At 44.0% G+C, this 26,952-nt stretch overlaps 2 long non-coding RNA genes across 6 annotated transcripts; one reads left to right on the top strand and one right to left on the bottom strand.

The window, feature by feature from the left end:
* The first annotated feature begins 3,284 nt into the window (after window positions 1–3,284).
* LOC111272450 (uncharacterized) lies at window positions 3,285–26,595 on the top strand. 5 transcript variants are annotated; one of them, XR_002687519.2, is made up of 4 exons: window positions 3,285–3,681; window positions 4,228–5,254; window positions 24,260–26,113; window positions 26,507–26,595. It is a non-coding gene; the product is annotated as an uncharacterized LOC111272450 (long non-coding RNA). The 5 variants fall into 5 exon arrangements; XR_015315737.1 differs by having other exon boundaries at window positions 3,285–3,890; XR_002687521.2 differs by having other exon boundaries at window positions 3,285–5,254; window positions 24,260–25,801; window positions 25,983–26,113.
* LOC147751861 (uncharacterized) lies at window positions 23,872–24,419 on the bottom strand. Its single transcript, XR_015315738.1, has 2 exons — window positions 24,298–24,419; window positions 23,872–24,083 (listed from the first exon to the last, which is right to left on the bottom strand). It is a non-coding gene; the product is annotated as an uncharacterized LOC147751861 (long non-coding RNA).
* Window positions 26,596–26,952: the final 357 nt, after the last annotated feature.

The following is a 26,952-nucleotide window of genomic DNA, read 5'->3' as shown; positions in this document are numbered from 1 at the left end:
ATCCCTAGTTGCTTTTTTCAAGTGCTTCAATATCTCTTCTCATTTCGTAAGTTTCTAGGTCTCCAGAGTTCTCTTTCCTTTTCGATTGCTCCTGTCCTTATTCTCCCTGTTGCTGTTCGCTCCTCGACTTTTGCTGTGCCCGATGCTCATCTGCCTTGCGCGCCGGAGCCATTGGCGCCTACAGCGGCAGCTTTAGAAGGAGCGCGACATCGCGTCGGACGCGCGCCGCTCGATGCAAAAGTGTTTGCCACCCCTAACGTGGGGGTGTGTTTTCCCTCTCTCAGGAAAGCCACGCCCTGATGCGATCGCCCCCGCCCCAACTCCACCTAACCAAGCACACACCTGACATTACAACTGCTCCTCCTATACGCTCAAAGAAGAGGCAGTAAATATAAATAAATAGAATCATCAAAATGGAGATACATCGATAAATAGGAAGGGCAGGTAGCACGAGAAAGAGATGACCCCGCCCCCCGCTCCTTACAACCCTCCGGCTGTCGTGGCTTGGTGGCGTGTTGTATTCTCCCGCTTGTCTCTTTCCCTACATCGTTGTATCTCATTGTCGTGACGCGCGTGCATGTGTTCTAATGTTATCTTCGTCGTCCCTTTATCTTTCTCTATTTTCGTACATTGGAGTCCTCCACCCACCTGTTGCTCTCTCATCATCTTCGGGTTGTATCGAACAAACGAATTCTAAGGAGTCAATCCCGCCTTGTCCCACCGTCTTGGCCTTCATGGGTTCCCTGTCAATAACTACGTAGCGTTCCCGCTCACACCAAATCCAATTAATAATCATTATTATTATAGTACCATTACTACTTAAATACATCTGCCAAGAGATGACCACAGCCTCTGTCGCTGATACTGCCATAGCAGGGCTGGCTGTCGCCGCGGCTCTAACGGCCGTCTGGCCGGTGTCCGATCTTTCATTGTGTTTCATTTGCGTCTTCCTAGTGAATATTACTGTCATACAGGTTTTCCGCATCCTTTCCATTTTCTTTCTTTAAAACGCCAGGGGCTGAACCAGTACGGCGACTGTCGAGGATCGCTTGGTCAATCGGTTGGGTCCTTTAGTTACTCTATCGATATGTGACTGTCGCTGCTCTGCCGGTACCTCTTATTTCGTCTTTGTTCCAGCAGCCGTCCATAGCGTGCGCCTTGCTTCATCTCGCCTCCCTCGTTGCTTCAGCCATAACATGAACCCGAAAACTCGACCTCGACTTCGTTCAGTGCGGGAATTCGCTTGGGTCGACTCCGTTCGACGCACCGCCAACTCGAGTCCGACTGTGCCGGCGCCTAGTGCACGATGGCAGAGTGGCAGTAGCGCAGGCTCCTCCCCTTTACCCCCTGACGTCACTTACACCCTTGCTCAAAGCCCTTCCCCTCCTATAAAAGAGGATAGCCTGCCTAGTGCTGGTAGAAGTTGTTGCCTGCGTTGCGTGATCCTGCCGGCGGGTTGCCAGCCGCCAGGCATTTTAGCCAGGTCATCCGGCACCCGTCGTTGTCTACATTAACAACTAACCGCTTACCTTCCTACGACGTCGTCTACCCACCTCAGGGCAATCCAACGCTTACGTTCAGCTAACACACATATCCCTATCGCGTTATCTGTGAGTGCTGCTATGGCTAGAAACGTGTAAGAAATGTTGCGACAGACGAAATGAAGCTGAACGAGCACTCCGAAACGGTTGTAAGGCGGATTTTCAATGGCGCCGCCGTAACTAGAGAGAAACGTTACAGCCTTCAAATACTACTACTATAATACGTTATCGAAGTTCGAGGAACCACTGAGGCCACTGCTTCACATGTTCGCTCTGTTTGTTTTCGTCGTTCTATAGTCAGCAGTGACTGCGTGTTTATCTCGTGTTGTGGCCGTCCGCCGGTCGCTACAACTGAGTCATAAGCCAGCAGCCACAGGTGTCATTTGCGACCTTCGCGCCGCAGTTCGCGTAATTCCTTCTCAATTAGTAGCTTTTGCCGAATCTCCAGTTCAAGCTGTTAACCCAAAGGAATATATTCCTCTAAGTTCTAATGTTTCTAAAATTAGTTGTCGCTTGCGAACATGTTGCATGTTTCTGATATCGTACTAGCCAGCCACTATCGCATAATTGGTTGAGTACTGACCGAGTCGAGCTGGCATTGTCGAAGGGTGATCGTCGAAATTAAGCTATCACGGCCAGCTGTGAAATAAAACAGTGTTTGGCCTGACCAACACGCAATCTATGTCCGTGAAGCGCATCATGCATCAGATCATCAGTGCGGTACATCTCTACTGGCACCTACAATAGTGCGACTATTTTGCCGGAACTTCCTTCAACGAAGCCTCATTTTCCCTACGATTGAACAAACGTAGAGCTAAATTTATTTGCTGCACCCTTCAGAGATCAACTAAAGGGGGAAAACTCATACCCTCTAACTGGGCTACCCCGGAGCCGGGCTCGATCATTAATCAGCCACTCGACAGCTACTCATCAATAAAGTAAAGATCAATAGGTAAAAGAATCACCTTGTTTGAAGCCAGCTCTGCCTATCTTCTCCCCATATAAAGTATCTCATATTTTATTACAAAGCACGAAGACAACAAGCAATCGGACAGCACTCTAAAAGGGTCGCTTTCGATCAACAAACCAACCATTGGTCATAGCATTATCCAGGTAAATTCGCCTCTCGTTACTTAGTTCGAACCATTCTGCGTATCGTGCCAGGCATTGATACATTCATCCTGCCCGAAATAGAGGACGGCGCCCACCATTAACTTTAAAGCAGAGCCGCTCTCAATGCCATAGGCATCAGTGACGAAAATGTCAAGCGTGCAGGAGTGCCGACTTTAGGACGAGAGCGACAGAACGATCGCTGGAATCTCGTTGTTGGAGCTGCCTGGTTATTGCGTGCTCCTTCAGCCTACGCCTATCGGGCTGTTAGTGATCGATCGTTTGCAACAACATCAATTTAAGGCGCTAGGTCGCCCTGCCTCCTCCGGCTGCCTAGCTACGGTCGCTGCCAGTGGCAACTCGACTTTCGCTGCTGCCACTGCTTCTTCGCGCCAGCGTCCGTGTCCTCCTCGCCAGTGGCATCGACGCCGCTGACGCCGACGCTAACGCTGACGACGGTCACGGCGACACCCACCACCATTACCATTACAACCACCACCACCACCGCCGCCGCCTCCGCCGCCGCCACCGCCGCCGCCACCGCCGCCGCCACCGCCACCGTCGTGGCGTCCACCTTTAGATCGGCTACTATCGTAAGAGCATTCACTCTTCCTCCCTATTTCTATTGGTGTGTTAGGACTAGCGAGCGTACGCCGCTGTTACCCCTCCTGCAGCCTTCACTGCTACAACAACGACGAGCCTGCTTTCTTCAACAAGTAGCACGCGCCGTTGCGCTTATCTGTAGTTGTTGCAACCGCTGCGTGCCACTGACAATAATAAGACAGTGCCTGCTGCAGCTGCTAGAGGGCGACCGACGTCGCGCATCAACTAGCAGAGCTGCGGTTCGCTTGTCAGCGGAACGAGCGAACGTGTACGTCCATGTCGAGCCGAGCCAGGCACCAGGTCCGGCCGGGCAAAGTAAGTGCAAGCAACAGCGATCCAATCGGTAGAAAGCAAGTAAAAGCCGGAGTAGGGCGAGCGGATTGCTGGGCTGACCAAGCAGCCCTACGCGGTGGTAATCGACAGAGAGGTAAGAAGGCTTGGTGGAAACTGTTTTATTGCTGTGGCTAAAAAGTCAGTCGTCCAGTTCCAGCTAATACTGCAATGTGTGAGCCGTACCATGATCTTGTACTCTGAAAGAACAGCTACAGCTTACTCGACGGCCAATCTCTCAGGGTGGACAGTTAAGTAACGGAAGTCGGCGAAAGCCAGGGACAGAAACCAGCCTGCTTGGTAGAGGTCCGTTGAAAAGTGCAAAAGCTTAGAGCCAAGAGCCTAAAGCCGTTATCCGCCTAGCAACAGGCAGTTTAGAGGTGGTTCAGCTGTACGCGCTGCTGGTTAGTTTATCGTGGGGCATTGGCAAGGTGGCATCGATAGCATTCATGGTTGTCAACGCCCAACTTCGTACGGTCAACGTCGAACGTACGTGGCAGGGAGTTTTAACCGAGGGGCAATTCAACCTCATAACATTAACAGAGGCATCACAACTACTAATTAACTTGTTAGCTTCATGGTGCCGCTACAACGTTTATTGTTGTTAGATCTACGTTTGACAGTAATTGTGGCTTCCTGTCAGGTTGCAGGAGGCCGTTCAGGAGTTCACCTCGACGAGACCAGAAACAGAAACCGCTTTAAGGCAACGAGAAAACAACTGTGCTTAGAAAAATGAAGAAAGCTACCAGACGTTTTTTAGTGCAAATCGTAAGCTACATTTTCGCAAACGCTGAATTCGTAGAGCCAAACATATCAAATTAAGTTTCGTCAACTTCACAACTTCAAGGTTCAGTTGTTTGCAAGCGAGAACCACACTTATTTAACGAAGTCAAATTGCGCTCACTAGCGATAAAGCCGACTCTCAAAATTTTAGCTACTATTTCCTGTCATAAAGGCACTTGGAATTCGCAAGTGTCTCTGAGGTATTCTCGCTTTTCTACGCTAAACAACAGCTACATCTTGTTAATATTATGAAGACACTGCTATTATTGAATCGTGACGCGCGAAAGGCATAGATTTTACAGTGTTTCAGTTAGAAAATTGTGAAGGCTGCCGCCTAAGGCAGCCGCGTAGAACTAAAACCTTAACCAGGGTGTTTCAAGTGTTTGTGCTCAATGCTATCCTAGTTGCTAGAAGTTCTCGTCAAGAAAAATGACAGTGACATCGACAAACGCGGCCACAAGCACGCCAGCCAAAATCCGGTCTGCGTAGTCCTTTGAAGAGAAATAGGCCTCTTAGATGCAACGTCCGTAGTAATAGTCATCACAACACTGCGCGAATCTGCAGACGGCAACTTCTACATTTCGTCAGCTAACGGCTAATGCGCTCGACAGTCGACTAGGAGTAGTTTAACGAAAAATAAGAAAATTAGAAGCGATCGTTATATGAGACAGTGAACTGTGTCGGAAAAACTTTTTTTTTTTGTGTTCTTTCAAGAAAGCTCTGTCGAAAATGGGGACAAGATCAAGTAGAATTGATTCAATGTAGAGCTGACAGTCCGGGACAATTCTGACGTACTGTAAAATCGTATCGCTAAAAATCCAAACTCATAAACAACAATTGTATACAAAATCAACAAAGACTAATACGTCCAAGATCAACACACACAGGTATGTAAGTAATGCACGATAGACTTCAGATATCTGCACGCGTATAAAAGATAAAGTACGCAGAAAAAAGTTAGAAAGCAAAGGCTACTCCCATTCTTAGTTATGAGAAAACTAGAAGAACGCGTATGCCTCTCAAACATGGACCGAGATGTACCATCGTTCGTACCGTAACGAGTTTTTTTTTTTGTTCTACCGGTGGCATGTGCATTTATTTAGTCGAATGTCATTGCTCACTTCAAATGCGGCCCTTCTCTTCACGCTTGTCTTCTTGCGAGATAACAACAGAAATATCTACGACTAGTGGCGCTAGTAGCTGAGATGAAATACCGTTAAGCAAGTGAGCTCATTCAACCGTTTTAATCGTGGGGTAGTTGATGAGGCCTGCCAAACTGAGACGGAGGCCAAAAAGGAGCCGCGGTTCATCAGCCCGTCTTATGTCTTCCACCTTCTCAAGCATCATACGCAGTTACGTCGACATCGGCTGATCGGCTCCCAGTCGTCATTGAGGTGCGGGTGCGTCAGAAGCTCTTTGTTTGCCACAGGTGGTGCCAGTTAAGTTAGTCAACAGGTGGTTCTCGTTGTTAAGGTCGCGAACTCCCGTTAGAGATTGTTTCATTTCGTCAACTACGTAGACCTCGGGTCTGATTCAATCTATTCGCTGCACTAGCTTGTTTTTACTACGTACTGGCCTGTCGTATACTCTGATTGTAAGCTATAATCGCTACTGCCGATGCTGCCACCGCTGCTGCTGCTGCTGCTGCTGCTGCTGCTGTTGTAATTTCTGCCTATATAACGTAGAGTGCGAGTAAGAAATGAACGTTAAATAGCAGGCCCCATACACTTTGCTGTATCTGATCTGCAATTGCAATCGGCCAGTTCTGGTTTACAAGGATCTATTCAACGATTTTGCTCGCTTTGAGCTTCGGGTGCTTCGAACTAGCACTACTAACATGTACTAGCTATAGTAAGCCAACTATAGAAGGTTGCCTGCCACGAGTGGTCACGCTAGCAAAAAGGATATTATGGCTATTTTGTACGAACTTTTACATGATATAGTAGAAATCGAGGACAGACGTACCAGTCAGAAGGAGCACGCATACTCTAGGTAAGATTTAATCATGTCTAATCGATAGAATCATTGAAAGTATTTGTGTTTAGAAAGCAAATGGCTTATTGTCTGCAGTTGTCCTATAATACAGTAGCGGCATGCATTCATATAGATTCAGACGTTTTGGTATAAAAAAGTCTTAAACCTGCTTTTTAGCTAATATTTTGCCCACACATAACATACTGGTTGCGCAGAAACCCTTGTGCCTCGACATCTCAACAATTCAAATTATATCTATATATAGCCAAATCTAGTAATAGCCTACCGAATGTTGTAATGATGCTAGCGCCTAACTTATAGTAAGTGCAAAAATATTAGAAGTAGAACTTGAATAGGCGGATTACGATATCCAGTCGAAGTTCATCGAATTGCTTAATAATGATAAACAGAACTGTCGCTACATGGTTCTACGAGATAATGATCAGAAGTGTGTCAGGGCAATGATAACTGAAAGCCTCTTCCTTCACTCTACTAAATCGGAGGTTTGCGATTTTGCCCCGAGGTCTCTACAGGTAAAGAGGCTTGTCTATGTGGAGTTTAGCTTTGAAATTAGCTTACTAATAAAGTTGAAATACTTGTGAAGTAAAAATGTCCGAAAACATTGAGGCGTTTCAATGCGCTCAATATGATGAGTGTCGCTGAAGGGTTATTATGGTGAAGTATATTATATTACGTGGCCTTCAATTTTCAGCTGGTTGAATATTGGCGGAACGCCTTTTCTGTGGCTTTTCTTGTACTCGGACTGGTTCGTTTTAAAGTGGTTTTCTATTGTCTCAGTAATAATTTAGCGTGATCGTCGAATATCTCACTCTCCGACTTTTCCATTATTTAGATGTAATATTCAGCAATAGTTTTCACGTGCCTCCCACTGGCTTTGGTCATCAACACTTCGCAGATGTAACTATTGCTACAAGAACCTCTTAGAGACAATTTAATTTGCCAACAAAAGCCCTGTCTACACTGAAGGGGAGCTGGATAGCATTTAGGTATATATGTTAAGTTACTGAAAATGGAACGCAAATTACGTTAATTGGCCTAGAGGTTTTGCGAACGAATCTTGGAACATTGCTCTTAGCAAGTGAACACTTCTGCATCTATGGCATGCCAAGGGACAGATCTGAATACATTATAAAGACCGATATTTACTACGAATCGAATCAATAAATTAAACCGACTGGAAGATTAGACGTGGTTTAGTTACAGTTAACGAGAAAAACCGTTGCCAAGGTTTAAAAAATAAGCGTAGAAAATTTCGTTTATTTATACGGCAACGAAAACTCGACAACTATTCAGCTTGATGGCTAAGAGTGGGATATCTGGCATCTCTGAGAACACTGATGGCAATATCTTCCGTGCGTCTATAGAATCTTTGCGTCAGCTGAAGTCAAACTTCGGCTGAAGTTTACAACGATTCTAGCTCAACAGCTATCCGCAGTTCTACTGCCGTTCTATTCGAAAATCGAGATGATCTTAATAACGCAATTTCAGTCTACCTCCTATTGCGCTTAATTTTCAATCGATAGTTTTTATATATTTTTTATTTCCTGTACTAGATTTCACTCATAGTATCTAGCATCTCGTACTGTCGATCTACCATTTGTACACCATGGAACTGAATCTGTTATTATATTCATCACTATAAGCATAAATAGCATATTGAGTTTCGCTTAGGCTGAAGGTTTTTCTATATTCATCTAAATTATTATGCCCTATATTATCAATTTACAACTTTTCGCGCCACATTTTAAACACCTGCTAGGGACACTCAGACATGTAGGATATGCTATAGAAAATGATCAGAGGACAGGCCGAGATTTCAACGAACGCTATGAGTTGACGTGGGTAATGCCGTTCCGTAGCACGCCGCTGCGAATAGCTATTGCCTGCAGTCTACTAATTATCATTACTGATATTGTTTGAACGTTGGATTTTAAAATATCCTGGAGAATAAAGAGGATCTATGGCGGACAGTCTGATCTTTTAAGCGGCGTCCGCCGTTACGGCTAACAGCTTTACGAACAGGCCAAACGAAGTGGGTCAGGCAATAGGGTTATACTAGGCAAATTTTTAGGTAAACTATTGGGAGCTACATAAAATTGACAGCCTATAGCCATTCTTAGAGGCAGGTGTTCCGTAAAAGTCCCTTCTGCTTGCGAGAGTTTACTCGAATACTTTCAGCCATAGCCCCGACTGCCCAGATATGAACACCGCTGGCCCTATCTAAAAATACCGTGATAAAAATATGTTTTCGTCAATTGTTATATATTATCATGGTGCATATTCAACGATTTCAAAGTTTCAAGGTTTTCGATTGCAAAGCCAGGTTAATTGTTAAGGACAGTGGTGGGTTATTAGCATAGATAAAAGTATCTAAATCACCCGATTGTAGAAATGGTGTTAACAAACAAAGTACAAAAGTTTTATATATCAATGTAAATAATACGCCATTCGATTGTCTCTAAAAAAAGTTTGTCTCACAAGAGGACTATATATAAACGTTTCAACATGAAGATATATTATTATATAACCGGTTCTTGCTAACGTTATGCATGTAGATCCTTCCTCATACTGGGTTGTCGAAGAAGTGTTAGCTGTTTTTAGCCGATACTAAAGCATTTTTTTTTAAATTTCAAAATAATGTTACTGCACTAAATATGCGCGATTTCAATTAATGATCATCTTTTCATTTTTTTTTCTTAGTAAAATCATAAGCCTGTATCAGTAGAGCTGTGCTCTCCATTTCCATCCAACATTCAATTGAAATTACTGCAAAATATGTAGAATTCCTTATTTGAGTTCCAATAGAAGTAGAGATTCTGATCATAGACGTTTCTGCGTATAGTCTGCGTCGCGGCGTTTTAAGACCTACTCTGACGGTACCTGGGCAGGATAGTGAAACAAAAAAAAAAAAAGGTGACTAAGCAAATTCGAACCTACGATGATGATATTTTAGCTGATGAAGCAGCTATCATATAATATAAAACTATAGCATTTTGTACGTTAACACTGTTGAGAGAGGGTCGAATAATGGCTACGTCGTCTGCCAACGCACGGTACGGTAGATATTGGAATTAGCCACTCCATTATTATTCAGCTTCGCAAGCCTACGTGAAATAAGCCAATGCTTATCTCTGTTGAAGGAAGCTTGGCTGAGGTTAACTGTTCAAGTAGCAATATCGTTCCTGTTGAGAAAATTCAAGTGGTAGAATTTGTATTGTTATGTAATAGCAGGGGTGGCACGCGCTCGGGCCAGCCCAACAATATAGAAATGTTACATTGAAGTTTCCTAGCTGCTTCGTATCGCATTGAAATAGCGCACTTGCTTGTCTGCTTCAGATGCCGTGGTCTTATGGATGGATCTGTTTGCGGCAAAGTGTACTGACTTAGATAACAATGCACATTCACTCTGCTTATATGCTACGTAACGATACTGTTGCTATATGCGAAAATCGCGAAGTTCCTATGGTGTTTGTTCTCTGCTGCTATTTGACATTGCTGCTCCTGTTCAGGAAACGCAAAATAAAGGATAGTTAGTCCTGTTAAGGAAACATACATTGATCACGGTATGGCTTTGTACACGGCTAACGATAGTTCTGCTTCGCAGCCAGTTACTTTGTGTCATCCTATAACTATTCTATCAAAGAAGCGATGAAAAATCGAGTGGTAAAGCTGTCTGATGATAGAGAAGAGGGTAGCCAAAGACTATGAGCACGCTCAATTTGCGCCTCGGTTGAGCGAATATTACTACGCTTCGTATCGCTGCGAAGGTAATAGTACGTAGATTTTCGGGATAGGCTGTCAATAAAATATTTAGTGTATGTTTGCTAGGACATATCTACCTTGCCCTGCATACGCGGCACGACCTAACCTAAATGAACATGCTATCACTAGTACCCAGCAGAAGTCTTTTAGCTTTTGCGTGCGGACTCGTCGTTTTCGTAGTTGTCTACGAAAACAGCAGCTTTATAACTTTTTTGCTTTACAGTGTTGCCCCTAAATGGGCTGTACGTTGCATCTGCGAGGGGCAAGTAGTCTTGTAGTCGTTGAGTGCAGGCACAGACTTGTTCAGATGCCCTAGAAAGGCTTAGGCCGATAGGACGTTGGCTCTCCCACGAGGCAACGCTAAAAATGCGGGAGTTGCTTGACGAGAGGTGCTTTAAGAAGCCTAATTGATGAGAAAGTTGCTTACTGGGAGTTCAAGTGGCAGCTTCAGGATTATGTGGAGCCGGTCTAAATTAACGAGGTAGACAAAGGAGTAGAGTAGTTCTGTTTGATTCACATTGTTTAAGGAACACAATTGTTAACATGCAGTGGCAGTCCCATGATGGAAGATTGGTTTCATAATGAATCGCTTCCAGGAATATTCGGCTTGGGGCCACCACGTTTCAAAGTTAACATACAGCTTTTCCTTAAAGCTTTTGCGCCTATGGCCAAAATGCTCCTTTAATCTTATTTTCCATATTGATAGTAAGCTGATGTTTTTATTGTCCCTATTAACTGAAAAAAAAACACACTGTACAGTTATGTTTTCTGGGATCGCGCCACTTAGTATCCTCTTTCTGCCAACGTACGTGTATTGTTATTTTTTCGCATTAACTTTACCAGTAACAATACATTCATCGTATAGCAATGGATGCCAGGTTCCCCATTAGTTTGCCTATTTCCGTGTATACTTGTGTATTAAATCTTTTTTCCCATTTGCTTTCAGTGTGTTTAAACGGAAATTTCTTGCAACGTTTTTTGCACAGCAGCAGCAGATGGACGGGCGGATGATTGGGCTCTTTCTGTGATGACAGAGCAGTTAACATAAAATCTATCGAAGAACCCACTTTTAACGCAGACAGAACGGCCGACGCATGCTCCCTATCGCCTCTTACGGATTCGTGCAACGTTCATCAACATACACACGCACACACACAATCGCTGTGTGCGGGTGTTATTGGATAATGCGTTGCCTCTCTTCCCGTGAAGTAATAGCACACACGAAAGATCTGATAGCAGTTTGGGTAGAAGTCCGTTGTTCCTGTGCTAACTTTCCATAATTATACTTACAAGAACATAAGCTTTATGGCTATGAGCCTTTACGAGTGTATATGTACATCTGTATAGTCGTCTTTCTCTTGAACCGTTATTGCTTGACCTGTATGTCTGGCCGTTTGCCGACGTTCCCGTTAGCTGTGTGTGACTCTATTTTGAGCGAACGAACGATCCATGTACTTGTTCAACTGGCTAGTGGAAAGGAACAGTGGTCGTAGCGTCGCACTGGCAAACCTGCAATATATGTTCGGGGACCTGGCCAAAAAAACCCGCCGCTTATTAGGGGCCTTGCTTATGGGTGCCTTCTGCTGATCACGGTGTCGATAGCAGCGGTTCAACTTTCCTTACATTTATCCACTATTGCTAAATGCTTTAAGTTTTACGTCCGGTACCGCCGTTAAATATTTCCTTAGACAGATCTACTGTTGCCGGTGTTACCGTTGTGATTATTGTTGTGTCAATGTAGATTGGATGACCTTCCGATAACCCGGTTTTTGATCGTGGCGCTCGTGGTGGTTTTTGATCGTGGTTAGTAAACGGTCCCTCTAGGCGCCCTTACATCGACGTAAAATAGTCATTGTATCTATAGACGATGCCACCGAAACGTTAATAAAAACAAAACAAAAGGAGATAAGATATGAAGATAAACCAAAAAAAGAGAAACATGAATAAGTATAGGTGAACAGGGTAGAGGAACTTTGCCATTGTTTCATTTACTGATAGAGTGCGATACGAACTAAGGATTCTGAACAGGCTTGCATATTTGGCTCCTTAACCCTGTCTCAACCGTTGCACCTTCTGTTTATCTTTCTGTCGTTCTCGCTCTGTGCTATTTTATTGGCTAGCCAACTGAATAGCGGCACATCGCAAAAGACCATCTCATGGTCACATCATCAGATACACGATTTTTCTCGCGAGCCGCAACTGATTTGTTCTCAGTCGTGGTTCGTGGCTCCGTGACTGTTTATTTCGGATGTTCGGGCCAATTTATACTTATCGTGGTGCAGCTTGCGAACGGGTCGCTCGCGTTCTTTGTAAGGACACACGTCGGCATATGCTCGTATAGGCCAGCGCTTCCTTTAGATAATGTTGTTACGGCAATTGATAAGTGCCTTTTCGCGCATGTGTGGTTCTCCCGTGGGGGGCGATAGGTTTTTCCACGAGAATGGTAGGTTCCTCTATGGAAGCCGACTCACTTATTCCTTCGCCTTAGGCTGCTGTTCGATGTGACCTATTGAGACCTTTATCCCTTAGGCCCGTTCCGTTGCATGATTTTATCGTATTCATTCGCCGCCGCCTTCATCGCCCTAGTCGTCGTCAGTAACAGCGGAATCCAGCCGTCAGCGACACAGACACGGAGACCTACGAATGGCACCAAAAGCCGACTAATTTGACCGACCAAGACCTGGTTATTTCCAGTACAAGCCTAAAAGGTAACGGCATTTACCTAAAAAATCAGGGCGGGGCGCCTTTTATCTCCAGACAAATGCTCCGACAACTGAGTTCTGTTTTTGACCACCACTCGATTCAAGCCACGTAAAGGACAGTGAGGTCAACAAATCGCACAGTGACAAGGCGCGGCCAAGAAAGAGCCGGCTGTTACCCTCTGTTTTAGGTTGTTAGTTGACACCCAACAATTTACGGAAAGAGAGTTCTGTTGCTGCTGTTGCTCCCTTCTCCAATCGCGTGCAGGTTCTGCTGGCACCAGCTGAATCGAACGGGGTCACTCTATTAAACGTGAACGCGAACGTAGCTCTGTTCATAGACTGCTGAATTAGCGATCGCTACCCGTGTTAATAATAATGCTGCTACAGCTATCGATGTTCTATAGAGGTCTCTCTGCTTCTCCATGTCGGCCATTGCTCCTACCTTATGCTGTGGAGGAAGCGAGCTATTTGATTTGATCATGGTCGATTGGCGCGAGCGGACACTGAGCTCAACAACAGCAATGACAGAACAGAAACGGGACAGACGTCTCTCTCTATTACGCCAGCAAACTCCAGCGTTAATAATGCCCGCTCAACCACTATCAGACTAAACAAAAGTATTAGCATCTGTTACAGGCTGCATGGCAGCGGGTAGCGTTCTGCGTAACTGCACACAATGTCTCGAAGCTAATACATCCAAGGCCCAGCGGCCTTAACGGCCTTCATCTGTCAAAACTTCGAACTAAAAAAATATTGGCAGCAAGACGAGCTCACAGGTCACATACCCGGACAGAAGCACTAAGAAACATAAACTTCTCTTGTAGAACGTCAAGCATAACGCCACAGTTTAGTTGTCGTGATTGCTAAACTTTAAGTTAGGGGATTACAAACATGTTCAGCAATAGGACCAAACCCGTTTTTAAGACCTGAAAGTATATATATATATCGAGTACATGATTTATTGCGAGGTCCATTTTGATAACAAGATTATGTACATTCCAGATTCTTCAAATCTAGTCTAAGTGATAGCTAATGATATAGAGAGGTTGTTGAGACAATGGTATTATATATATATAATATGTCGATACCTTAGATATTATGAGTTTGTTTAAGTAGGTGCATTTTACCAATTTCTATGGTACTCACCGTCATGTCTTACGTTAGAGATAGATGCATTATTGATTGTCTGTATTCTATTTTTCTATATATATATATATATATATATATATATATATATATATATATATTTACCTATAGAAACAAGTTGAAACAACACTTGATGAAAGTTAATTTTCCGTTGATTGCTACTGTTTTCAAACACCTATTATTTAATGAATACATATTTATCAAATATAAAAACTGAAACAGTCAACGCCATCTTCGAACGCAACAGATCCGGAAAAATCGTTCATTCAAAGAGTCAGCATTTTGTTGTTGTCAAAGAAACATTATCGCTACTATTAAATCTACCAATGCACTGAACGACAATTGTCTATCTAATATGTGTCACTACGCGACTGTTTTATCGCTGTGTGGCTTCCGGCGTTACAACGCTGATTTGACGCTATGATATCGTTAGTTGGAGTCTGGGGACCTGTCCCCGTATCAAATTTAGAGAGGCTTCCTTGGGTTTCGTAGTATACTTTGAGGAACTGACGTCTGTTCACTTGCTGCGCTTATTCTCCTTTGCCTCAAGATCTCCCTAGAGCATCTGTCGAGTTTAAGACGATCGAAATGAAAGCCAATAATAAGCAAACGGTGAACTTCACGTTTTCCCTACGTACTTATCTCACATTTGAAATAGATGGAATAAATAGGCTGATACCATATTGCACCGAGGGTGAGACGAGTCGATCACAGAGACCGAGCAGCCGTCAGATCTTAGTACTAAGGTCAAGCATACCCAATGAGACGCCTGAGTGTCTCCAAAGAACAAAAGTGTTGGAGGTAGTGAAAAGCTTCAATGAACTAAGAGGCATGATAGTGTCGCTTGTTCAGCTATCGCCTTTGCCCCTGTCTCTTTCTTTCCCCACATAAATTGGCTTTTAGGTAGCGGGTGCTATCATGCCCTGTTAGCCCACGTTGGCTTTACGACCGGAGTTCCAGGTGAAGAGCAGCTAAGCACCGAAGAAGGACATCCGCAAACCAAGACAGTAGCTTAACATAAAGTGGGCATGACAGAGCATCATAACCTTCCCGTACTTCTTCAACTTTTGGGCTTCATATCGCACTGGTGAGAGCAACACTATTAGCATGAAGAAAGAAAGCGCTTTGTCTTGGCTTTCGGCTCGTTGGCCTCCCACCTTCGGCTGAGCTGTTAGTGGCGTATTTTCGTACTGGCGGCGTTGAACCATATTTCTACGTGGCGTTGTTGCTAGGGGATCCTGTTCCTCGTGCAAGACCACACGTGTTGCTCCTGCATCTGTTGTTAATGCCATCGACCCGGAACACGTCACTATGGGGACGTGCTACATGTTTTAAGAGAACTGAGATGAGAATGAAATTGCAAAGAGGAATGGTTTCAAGAACTGCAAAAACGGGATAGGCAATAGCAAAACAATCATAAAGATAATGATTGTTGCTCGCGGTACAGTTGCTATTATTAGGAACCGAAACGTCAAGAAACGAGGCAACGACAAGCACTGTATATGGTACTGCGGACTCACCCCATCCCTGACATCGTTATTACTCTAAAAAAAAGCTGCGGCAAAAGATGGAACAGAGACGAGGTACGCGCCCATACATCTGCACTGTTTCCGTCAGCCGATTAACTCTTGCTTCTTACTAACGCACCTTGATCTCATCTGGCCATGTATAGCTGAGAGTTCGTCGTTGAATTCTGACTTTATAAAGAATAGCAAGCCTACACGTTCCTTATTGCCAGTATAGCCGCTGCACGGTAGAGATATAGCGCTAGCAACAACAACAACACTCTAATTACGAAGTGTAGAGTACAGCGGCTTGCTCGCTTGGGCATCCATTGCATCTGTGTATTCATGGCTGTCGTGGTCTTCTTCTGAAGAAACTGCTTTCCATTCCGCTGACGTTTATCCTCAGGGTTACAGCGGCAACTACTCCGAATCAAGTCAACGTATCGACTACTGCCATCTTCTCCGGTAACGCGACGAAAGCGACAAGGCGCAGTAACGAAGGTAGCGGCATAAATAGCGGCAGCAGTTCATTTCACCAAATAGTTTAGTTTACGCCTATACTCTATGTACAACCGTCCTGAGAACATAGCGAGAGGTTCTGCACATAGGGCAAAGCTGTTGCCACGGAAAAGGACACGAAGATAGCCTTGTGCAATAAATGAAAAGTTGCGGGACAGCGGAACTTCGGGGAACAACATAGATAATGTTCATATACAAGGTTGTTTGTCGGGGATTTAATGCATGCATGTGTCATATGTATGTGTATGATATGAATCATCACAGACTAATTCATGTATACGACGTATGTTTGACGAGCGAAATTTTAAATTGATATAAGAGGTAGGAAATACTTTCCTCTTAGAAATTAGTAATTTTTTTACTAGTCAGTAATGCAAAAATGGTGACTGATATCAACCAACCTACGAGACTACAAGCTTTGTCACTTTGTATGTATCCTCGTAGATTCAAAAAATAAGGCAAAAATTCGAAATTCGATCAAAAAAAAAAGGAAAAAAAATGCGTCATTGACGGAAGTCGTCGAATAGATTTCACAAGACAGCAGCGATCAGCAATCCCCTCGGTGGCTGGCTCTTGAGCTAATATCATTATTCAGTGACTTCAAGTGCAAAACGTATCGTCATGGTCTGTGCCCCGTCAGACCTACCTTGTAGTATATAGAAATCAAGAATATACTAAACGGTTATGCGATCGTGAAGAAAAAAATACCGGAGATAACATTTCTTTGTTAGTTATTCGAATCCACAGCGAACATGGTTCAAGGTTTGAAAGCTAAACCTGGAAATAGCCTCTAAGCCAACGTGTTGCAGATAAACGTGAGAGAAAACCGTTGGGCCCAGTGCTCTCTTCGAAACGGGGTAGGTTTGCGCCGGGTCGCGGTACGGAGGTTCACTAGCAAAAAGGAGCAATATGCAAACAGGTGTACGCCAATCTTTTAGACAATGGGTTAAAGCTCGGCACCAAGTAACGGTATATGTTTGGGTCTTTCCCATGACAACTTTTTTTTACAGGAGGCACTTCCATTTGGCCATAGTAGATGTGCAACTGAAGCGTTTACGGATTGCAATTCCCGGGCCGGCTCGTAGAATCTAACGGGGACTCTGACAAAGTTTTCGTCCGTCGACAGAAAACAAGCTTCAGAATTGAAGTGGCAGGTGCCCATGTATCTATTTAAACACAGCATGAAGCGGAAGCATCCGGATTTTTAGAAAGGTGTGATATAAGGCCAGAATTAGCGCTTGGTACAGACGGCGAAAGATGGGCAAGTGCGCAGACAAGCAGTATCCGCTTCCTATCAGTTAAGGAGACTATCTGTTCAGTTTTTCATTAACACATACTCTATCACCCCTTCCCTTCTTACTCATCGTACTCCACGTCCACGCGAGGGCGGGTCCTTCCGTTTTAATGAGTTTTATCCGTCGCCCAGAGGTTTAGTGGGGTTAGTTATGGGAGTGCTGAATTGAATCGAAACTGATACTACTGCCGTGACCCGCCCTCTAAACAATGAATGCAAACAAAACAAGAGTGCGTGTGCCCCTGGCAAGAAGAGTCTGCTCGGTCTGTCGCGCGCGGAAGTGCCAGGCGTCGCTCTACGAATCCGAGCAAAGACAACTACACACAACAAATTTTCGTTGTCGGCACCCAGTCTAGTCTCTGCAAATGTGAAATTTATCGCTTGACAGTTTCTCGTTCGTCTTGAACCTTGATGCTATGGCCGATGCTTTTCTGTCACTAACTCTATTGCTGTCGCAGCTGCTGTTGTACCTCTGCACCTCTAGGTCTAGCGTTCCAGCCGGTTTATACTGTTTCTTTAATCTTTTCCTGATGATACTATACATTGAATTGTTGCTAATTGGAACGTCAGGCTGGATGGATGCTAACAAGACTCAACTGTTTCGAGCCTGTTTGCCCTTTACAGCTTCGCCAACTTTTGGAGTCCATTATTACTTTGATTAATCAAGAAATTTCATTTTCGGGTCCTCTTAACGCTAGAGCCTTCTCTTTCCATGTTCCGTGGCCTGGTGCCCACCTGTTACCGAAATGCGTAAGAAAATAGGCTAATGCTGCTAAGTTTAGTCTAAAAGAGAAAATGAGGTGGAATTATTTTGATGAGATTCAGTCGTCTTTTAGCTTCAATCTATACTTTCAGTTCTGTTTCTGTTCCTTTTGTTCCAAGTGTTCCAGAACAGTATTACCCAATAATGTAGTTAACCTGTCGACACTAGTTGAGGTCCTTATCGGACATAGAAATAGTTATATGGGACACTTAAAAACGTTATCAAGAGGCAGTGACTCTATCCGGATGTCAAACGATTAGCAAAGAAAGAGATAAAAAGATGAAAAACACCGATAAAGCAAAAATATTTAAATTAGAACAGCAAAAGGTATATGATTGTGTGTAAGCGGATTGCACCTTGTAGGAATATTCGACTTGCCTTCCGTACTGAGACGCATTTCCACTCAAAGGATGACATCAGCCTTACTACTAGTCCTTAGTTGATGTCTTGGGTTTTTTTACACAAAACATGGTTGTCAAGTTAGACTGTTTCAACCTACTGTTGCTGTTATTATTGTCAATGCGGCACTTCCAATCTAGCTTTAATTGACTTTTCGCGCACCATCTATGGCGAACCTCTCACTGTAGAGCGTTCCCCTAGCTAAGACTAGCCCTTTCGCACCTCTGCCATCTCATTGCGGGTCCCGTTTAAGTCTTCTTACCCCATTCCCTCAAATTCTGCCCACTACCGACCTCATCGAGACTCACCAGGCCTTGTTGCTCTCTGTTCCCACGCCGCGCTCCCCACTCTTTCGAGGAGCAGACAAGATTTCGTGCTCTGTGGGCTTTCGGCCATCAGCCTTGTTCGCCGCTTGTACGCCATCAGGAGTCTTCTATTCATCCCAGGCATTTTGCGCCACCTCTGTTTCTACCCATTGCTATAAAAAGTTGTCTCTATCTTTAGGAAAAAAGAATGTTCGATACAGACATTCACTGAGAAAAAAAAATACGAGCTGAAGCGTGTACATACTTAAACAACACACATAAGCACATGCACACAGACACGTTTAGAAACACAGTACATCGATAGATCGACACATAAGCTCATCGGCGGCGGCCAATACAACCGACCGAGCAAGAGTGATTGACAGTGACAAAGGAGGAATTCGAAACACGAAAAAAAAGGCTGTCATGGGTAATTCGCTGTCCGTTTGCTATCGTTTCAGTAGCAGCGGTGGCCACGGCGGCGCCAAAAACAGTGGCACGTCGACTGTTGTTGTCTTTGCTGAGTATTTCTCGGCTCGGCTTTCGCCTTCCAACTGTCCTCGTTTCCATTCGCTCGCTCACTTCGTACGACAATTGTCGCCGCTGCCCCGGCCCAATTCCTTTACCCGTCCTAGCTCCGAGATCCTTTTACGCCCTGAGGTCGGCGGTGTTACTCAGAGACAGTCAACCTCTGTTTGTGCCTCTTCCACCTTCTGCGTCCTGCCACTTCTCGCTGCTGTCTCAGATGGCGATGCTCCTCTGCGTTGTCCCATTTGGCCTTTTAGCTTGCGCCTTTTCTGCTACGTCCGGCACCTGAGGTCGTTCTATTGTTTGCGTCTTATCTACCTCTTGTTGCCTCTTCTCGAAAAGCAGCTTCGAGGCTCAGGAGGGTAAGAATTGGGGTTCAGGACCGGGTCTCAGTTTTTCACATCTTCAAAAAGCCTGGCGTCCCTTCACGTTTCCCGATGAGCGCTTCCGACGAAGGAGGCGATGGCGGCCACTTGAGTGAGCTTGATCAAGCAAAAACGAGGGACACTTCCTTCTACTACCGGTGACCTGCTTTGCCCCGAGCCAACCTACCTGTCGTTCATTTCGTCGTAGCGCGATGCGATCTGCGCAATGGCGATGCGACTAACTCCGGTAGACCTGGCTCTTTCTTGTCTTGGTAGTCACGAACGATACCTATATATAGACTTGCTCTCTCGTTCTTTCCCACGGGGGTTCTATGAGTACAATAGAGAGGGTGAATGGGTTTAAACGATCGTCACGTGTCGTAAAGTGTAATCGCTTTAGAGAAGGCGAGATGAATAAGTCAACTCAGCTCTTCGACGAATTTCGATAGCCTGAAAAAAAATATTCCAACCAAAGGCAGTTTTACATGATTACACTATCGATGAGTTCAGGTAGACCGTTCATGTCTGCGTAGTACTTTTTTACATTTTTAGCAGACATATTCGGTACTCTTTTTTTGCTGTTATAATATAGGCATTTTGCATAAAACTACTAGGACCATATAGATGTTCAGATTGATATAGGCCAACTAAATTCGATCTAAATAGGCTCGCAGTTTACCAATGATTCAACTTGAGAAAAACCTGTTTTTCAGCGCAACAAATCTGATGAGACGTATAGTACGCCTATGTACATGTAACTACCTAGAATTGGACATAAATATTTAGCAGCGGGTGGTGAAATGCGAACTCGACCGACAGGTCGGCCCCTTCTTTCCACCCATTCGGAGCTAATTGTTTCCGGAACTTCTTTTTCTGGACACGTGACCTCAATAACGCTATTAAGCTTGCCTTTGTGATGCAAGGTAATGCGATGTCATAATCATACGAACAGCACTGCAGTTATTCATATCTGTCACAAATGCCTGCAGTGAAAGGGTAATCCGAGACAAACGTTTAGCGTCCGATTCTTTTCGGGAAGTGCTCAAGACAGCCCACGTTCAGACCCAGCTCAGTTAAAACATTTTGACAAGCCACGTACAACTTTCGAACGCCTGGGTAATGGTCTGACCTAACCTAACCCATCTAACCGATAATGGCGTAGGACACTTTTAATGGCGCAACGTTTTACCTAGACGACTTGTTCCTTGCTGATTTGATTGTACAAAAATCGCGTGGAGAAAATACCCTTCTTCCGCGGCTTACCCAGTATCTATGTCCCTTACTATATCGTATTGCAAATAATTGTAATAACAATAATAATGTATAAATACTGAATTGTTTGTCTCGAAAATATCCCGATATTCTCCCAGTGATATTGCTAAATTAAACTGAATGCAAATAATAAAGAATATAAACTGAATTGAAATTCGGCACGACCTTGGCGTCTTACGTTGGGTGGGATGGGGTAAAAGTTGTGCAGGTAGGGACTTGAATCTCACACCTACCAGATTCGACAATACATAGGTATAAAAACTAAAGCGCGCTGAAACCTGTGCAGGCTATGGCCCATTTCGAGAGAAAGCGAAACCAGAGAGGAGCGGAGAGAGGTTTATCGACACTTATCTAACACCTGTTGACAAATGGCAATCGGCCCAAAAGTGGGAAAAACTATGGTTGACCATAGCACGCTAGAGACGGGTCTATTGTATTTTTCAAGGTATACAAGCACTCTCGCAAACTACTCGAGTAGCTCCATTGAATGTAACCGCGTTGTTTTGTACACTGTTACGTCGGCCGAACTGGCTTGTAGGGGGTCATTGTGTGCGGCACAGAATCTAGATTTGTATTAAAAAATGAAAACATTTTAATGTGTATATCACAGTCCGTTGGCAATATCACTTTGACGATGATGCAATAAACGACACCATAGAGTAAATATCATTCGACTGAATTAGTAACCGCCAATAGAGCTGCGGCGCCACTCAGTAGGAATTCTGAAGGCTTTTTCATCAGGTTTGTGCATACTTGAATGAAAATATTCGATTTTTGGCGCTATGCTGTGCATTTGTGTGCATGTACCATAGATTGTACATAGAGCAATAACAGGACTTATATGTTTACCAGGCCTTCTACATATCCATACGTATACGTCTGCGTCGATCGCAAATTTGTTTCGCATCTGTGTGAATTGTTTCTTGCATGCGTTATTTTATTAACCGACGGCCTTGTCTCGACGCGTATAACATCAGTCGAGCTAGAGAGATACGGAACTCCCATTTTAATAGCGTCTGGTTAGAGGCCTACCTAGCCGCTACGTAAACGGCCATCGCACAGAGGCGGGGAGCAGAACGAACAGGCGGAGTTGTTCTTCGACCTTAATAGAGGGCGCCGAGGCCGCGTTATAATTTTTATAACTTGTTGCGTTTAGGGCAAAGCACTAATAATTACCACGACGATGGTCGTATAACCAAAGGACGACATGAAAATGGGCTGGAAGATTCGTTAGAACGATACAAAACCGCTAAACCCCGTTGGGATCAAACGGGAGGTAAATTTAATAACTGTGTAATAACATCTAAAGACACTGATAAGAAAAGATCAGACTAGCTCTTCATGCAATTTCTACGCGTTTCATATTCCACATCTGAACCACTGAAGCGCAACTTCAAACAGCAGTAGAGTCCCCAAGAATACGCATTAGACAATTACAGATGATATATCCGGACCTAGATTTCAATGACTGTCAAGGATTTACTTCGCTCAATCGTTGGTCCGTGGCGTCGAACGCAACATTTTTGCTGCAAGGGGTATGGTACATCAGTGTCAATCTATTTTGACTGGAAACTAGTCCCATCGCAGTCTCAGGTACAGCAAGTTCTCTATAAGTAGTTTACCCCAGGTCCTCAGCCCAAATCGGCCACTTTTTCAATCCTGCGCAAAACATGAGCGATACGGGCACAACTTCCTTGTGTTTTCGTGGCTGTTTCTATGGCGACAACACCAACAACTGGCTGTCCCATTGAATCAAGACATGACGCCTCCTTTGTTTAATCGCTCACACCGAGGCTATCCTCTGCCCACAATTGGGACGCTAAAGAAATCGTAGATTACGGTACCTCATTCACTTGAAGGTCGCGCTGTTTGGTGCATCGGACGCGCTAGGTGACACGAAGGGGCTTTTAATATTTTACCTTCGACCTCACACATTTCTCTGCGCATACTCATACCCTCATTTGCCACAAACGCATAGGTTCGTTATTTTCTTCGACGTCCGCTCAATTAGTGCCATAAAGGCAGGCTCAACATACGTAGGCGCGGTCAAAGGGGGACATAGCTGATGGGCAGATGGCTGCCGGTAGCAGTGCGGCAGGTGCGTATGCATGCCGGTAAATACGCGGAGTTGCCTCTAAGGTAGCGATGTGGGTGAATGTCTTAGTAAGCATGTGGAAGTGTACTTTTGTTATTTCTATTTAAGTAAAACCGTAGACAAACTAAAAAAGAGTCAGAGACGCAGAGGTGCAACGAGAATAGACTATACAGAACTAGATAGAAGGGTGAGTGTTTGACCGATCTAGGCACTTGTTTCGACCCTTTTCTGCTTCTGGCCCCGGCGGTGAAGTCCATTATCTAATCGTTACTGAATCCTGAAACCATATCGTTCCGCTAAACGTCGCGTGAGGTAGACGTAACCCGGCTGCAATTCGTCTAAGAGAGGAGACATGGCCACGCATCAAGACGTGCTACGTCTCAGTGCCCTATTCGCAGGCCTTCTAAGTGCAGTACAATATAATCATGTGCGGAGACGCTAGTTAGTCGCCGAGAGTAAAAGGGAAGAATGCTGCACACGTACAGATATACCTGCCACCAGAATCACCCTCAAAATAGTATGTGCGTTTGTATAGATACACAATTATGGCGGGCACTAGATAGGTGCCCAACATACGAAAACAGCAAAAAGCAAAAGCAATGAGCTTGTCGACAGACGGCGCACCCCATAAACCGTAGGCTGCACTATTCTATTTAAAGCCAACCATGGCTGTACTTTATACTAACTCGCTAAGCTATATAATTGGCTCCCTGACATTGTGCTTGTCTGGGGTACTCGCGATCTGCTAGTGGTTCTGCCAACGCAGACTTATTCACTCACTGGCTTACTCACTGACGTCTAACAAATTCGGATGTGGCATGATAAAATACCTAGCTCAGACGAAAGGCAACATATTTCACCAGAGAGTAAATACTGCATATTTACTGAATCATTTCTGAATAGTTACGTTTGAAAACGGGATTGAAAATAATTAGTAATAGTGTGTTACAGCTTGACTATTGTTCTATAATTGATTAAAATGATGCAACGCATATTGTACAGAATGCTGGAGTAGTTGAGTACTTAAGACACGTCTCGAACAGCAGGTGGATGTGCAGTGGCAACACTGAAATAAATTCGAAATACTACTTAGTACTGAGTCGTGTTTAGAATTGCGAACGTTGGATTCTCATACGCCGTGTTACTTAGTCTTTTCTCTTTGTCACAAACTCGCTAAGGACAGCCTCGATGACAACCAATACAAGCAGATCGCATGTCGTCGGTATGCTCTCGATCTTTCAGGGACATGTACATGATTGCAAGGAAGTTTTTTCACTAACGGGGCTGTTTTGCTGACTACGCCACCCATCTTACGTTACCACCAACGAACGGACGTTTCGACGTAACTAGAAGAATCAGCTTGTCCGCTATCGTAATCGTAGTCGTAGTTGGCGCTGTGTCCCTGTAAATGGAAACAGCAAAAGGGCTGCGAACACCAATCGAACAGACGATTTCAACGGTGAACAAAATCATAAAGAACGAAAATCTCAGTGACAAGATAATTCAATACCCGCCTTAGCCTCTTTTGTTTCATAAGAAATAAAAAAGCCCCTTGGAGAGCGGGTACTTCTTCGTATTAATGAAGCACTACAAGTAGCAACAATAATTGTAACGCATAAAACATGCGGTGAGTGTTATATGACTATAGTTGTCTCGTGTAACTGACCTAATGACCCACATGTTGATCTTGTCTCGTTGGAGACGGTAACATTATGTAACTAACATTATTTATTATTAATTAAATATGTATATTAACAGGAGTTGAATGGTATGACTCGTGTAGTGCTTATCCTTGTGCGTGGGTTATACGAGTAGTTTTCGGTGTCGCATCTGTGTATGCACTAGATTATACTATCGAAGTTACAAAGGTGCGCGCTGTTACCGCTCGTCTGGGAGACGCGACAGGTTCGATTACATTAGTGAAGCAAATGACGACCTGTATAAGTGAAACACCTGAATAGGCTTTATAGGACCACTGATGTTTGGGCATAGTATGTACGGTACAGGAAGATATGATCTGAGATAAGAGTAAGGTTGTACTGAATACCTATATGTTGAATATGCACCCGTTAGCTCGATACTTATATAGCTGGATAGGCCAAATTAGCTTGATAGGATGCCCATTCTGATATGTTATTTGTAGCCCGACCTATTGAACGAGCGAAATTTACTGTGTAATCGTTTATTATCGCACCGCAGTTTTTTTTCCGCCCAATTGATGGGAACTTTAACGTTCCTTTATAATTGGTACTTATTGGTAATCATTTAAGCCTTCTACCACACTGGATGTCACGGAGATATTAACAATAGTTGAAATTAACTGTAGTAAGAGGTACTTATCGGTATCCGTACTGGCTGATTCGAGCTAATTTTCGCAGTGATGAACACTGGTCCGGGTCAAACTGTTCTCAACAACTATGGAAAGGACTCCATTCTAGTATATGCAATCTAGTTAGGTAGGCGGACGGAATAGGCCGCCTCTGTTCGACACGATTGACGCCGACCGCTGCCTCTCAATGTAACCTTTTTTTATTCTGTTGGCCGTATTCTCTATTTTTGGACAACCATCTAAAGGGGCTTCCACTGGGTAGAAAAGCAACTATTATCAACGTTTGCTTCCAGATGGCAGATTGAGTTTAAACATACCTTTGCCTGTTGTTTTTGCCTACATATACTGACAACTAAAAGGTTGCATGTAGTTGTGCTGCAAATCGGATCATCTCGGGCCTTTTCAAGCATACTTTGCTCGTAGAGCGTACTAGCCCTTTATTAATTAACGACGATGTAAGTAGAACGTTTCTGATTTACTGAGGTATGTCACAAGTTATCTCTATATTAGTTGATCAGGCTGTAAATATCAGAGGCGGTAGAAAACATCCTACCGAAATCGATCATATGACTGCTGGTATATTTGCGTAGCGAATAAGGGAAGTGTTTCTAACCAACGACTACTATATCGTTTTAGTCTATTATGTTTCCATGCCTGTTCTGCGTTTTGATTTCTTTACCGGAATTGAGTCGGATCAGCAAAAAGTAGAGCGTGCCGTTTCTCCAAGGACGTCAAACTCGAAACTGCAACAAATGTGTGCTCAACAGGTACTATCCAGTCCGATGGTAGTTTTATATGGGTCTACGAACAAATGGTAAAAAAAAATAATAGAGTGTGAAACGCTAACTTCAGTAGGGACACGCCGTAAACTTGCTCGATCGGTAAGCTCTGATGCCGAGAAAATACAAAAGTAATGCACGCATGGTCAAGACCAGTGTGAACAACGTTGAATATTTTTTCAAGAAAAGCCTAACTTCCTGAGGTTATCGATAGAGTGTTCAAGAATCTTGTTTGTATCCTTCAAGGGTGGACTAATGGCTTCAATATATGTATATTGACAACCAGGTAGAACATAAATCCTGATCCTAAATGCATATGGCCTATTTATTTAGTGCTGCGAGCTAACTTGAGCCATCTAAGCTAGTGTTTTTGCATTGCAGATCGCGTTGATACGAACTAAACTGAAAAGCTACTCCAGCCGTCTATGCACTATTAGGATCCAATTATAGCTATTTATTCTTCTACGACGACTCTAAACAATTTTCTTAAGGTCTATTGTTTTTGTAGTTCTGTAACTGGTGGCAACGGTTTTTTACTTAACGTTTTTTAGACGAACTTGACCAAATCGTACCCAATTGAATTTGCGAGTTCTAAGATAGAAACGTAACTTAAAACTTAATGTGTGCTCTTATGGACCCCTGTATTATTTTATGAAATTTCTAGTATCGATTACCGCACCTACGAAAATGGTTCACGATCTATCGTGCGACTGAGGAAACATATTATTTTGTAACCTGGCATCGTTCAATAAAACAAATAGGTATCGTTGACCCAAGCCCACCAAAGGCGTATTACGCGCCACGTATGATTCAACCGAGCAGCAACA

The sequence above is a fragment of the Varroa jacobsoni genome, unplaced genomic scaffold, assembly GCF_002532875.2.
Source record: "Varroa jacobsoni isolate VJ856 unplaced genomic scaffold, vjacob_1.0 contig02293, whole genome shotgun sequence".
Taxonomy (NCBI): Eukaryota; Metazoa; Arthropoda; class Arachnida; order Mesostigmata; family Varroidae; genus Varroa; species Varroa jacobsoni.
Note: the sequence above shows the minus strand (reverse complement) of the source record. Positions and strands in the feature narration are given on the sequence as shown.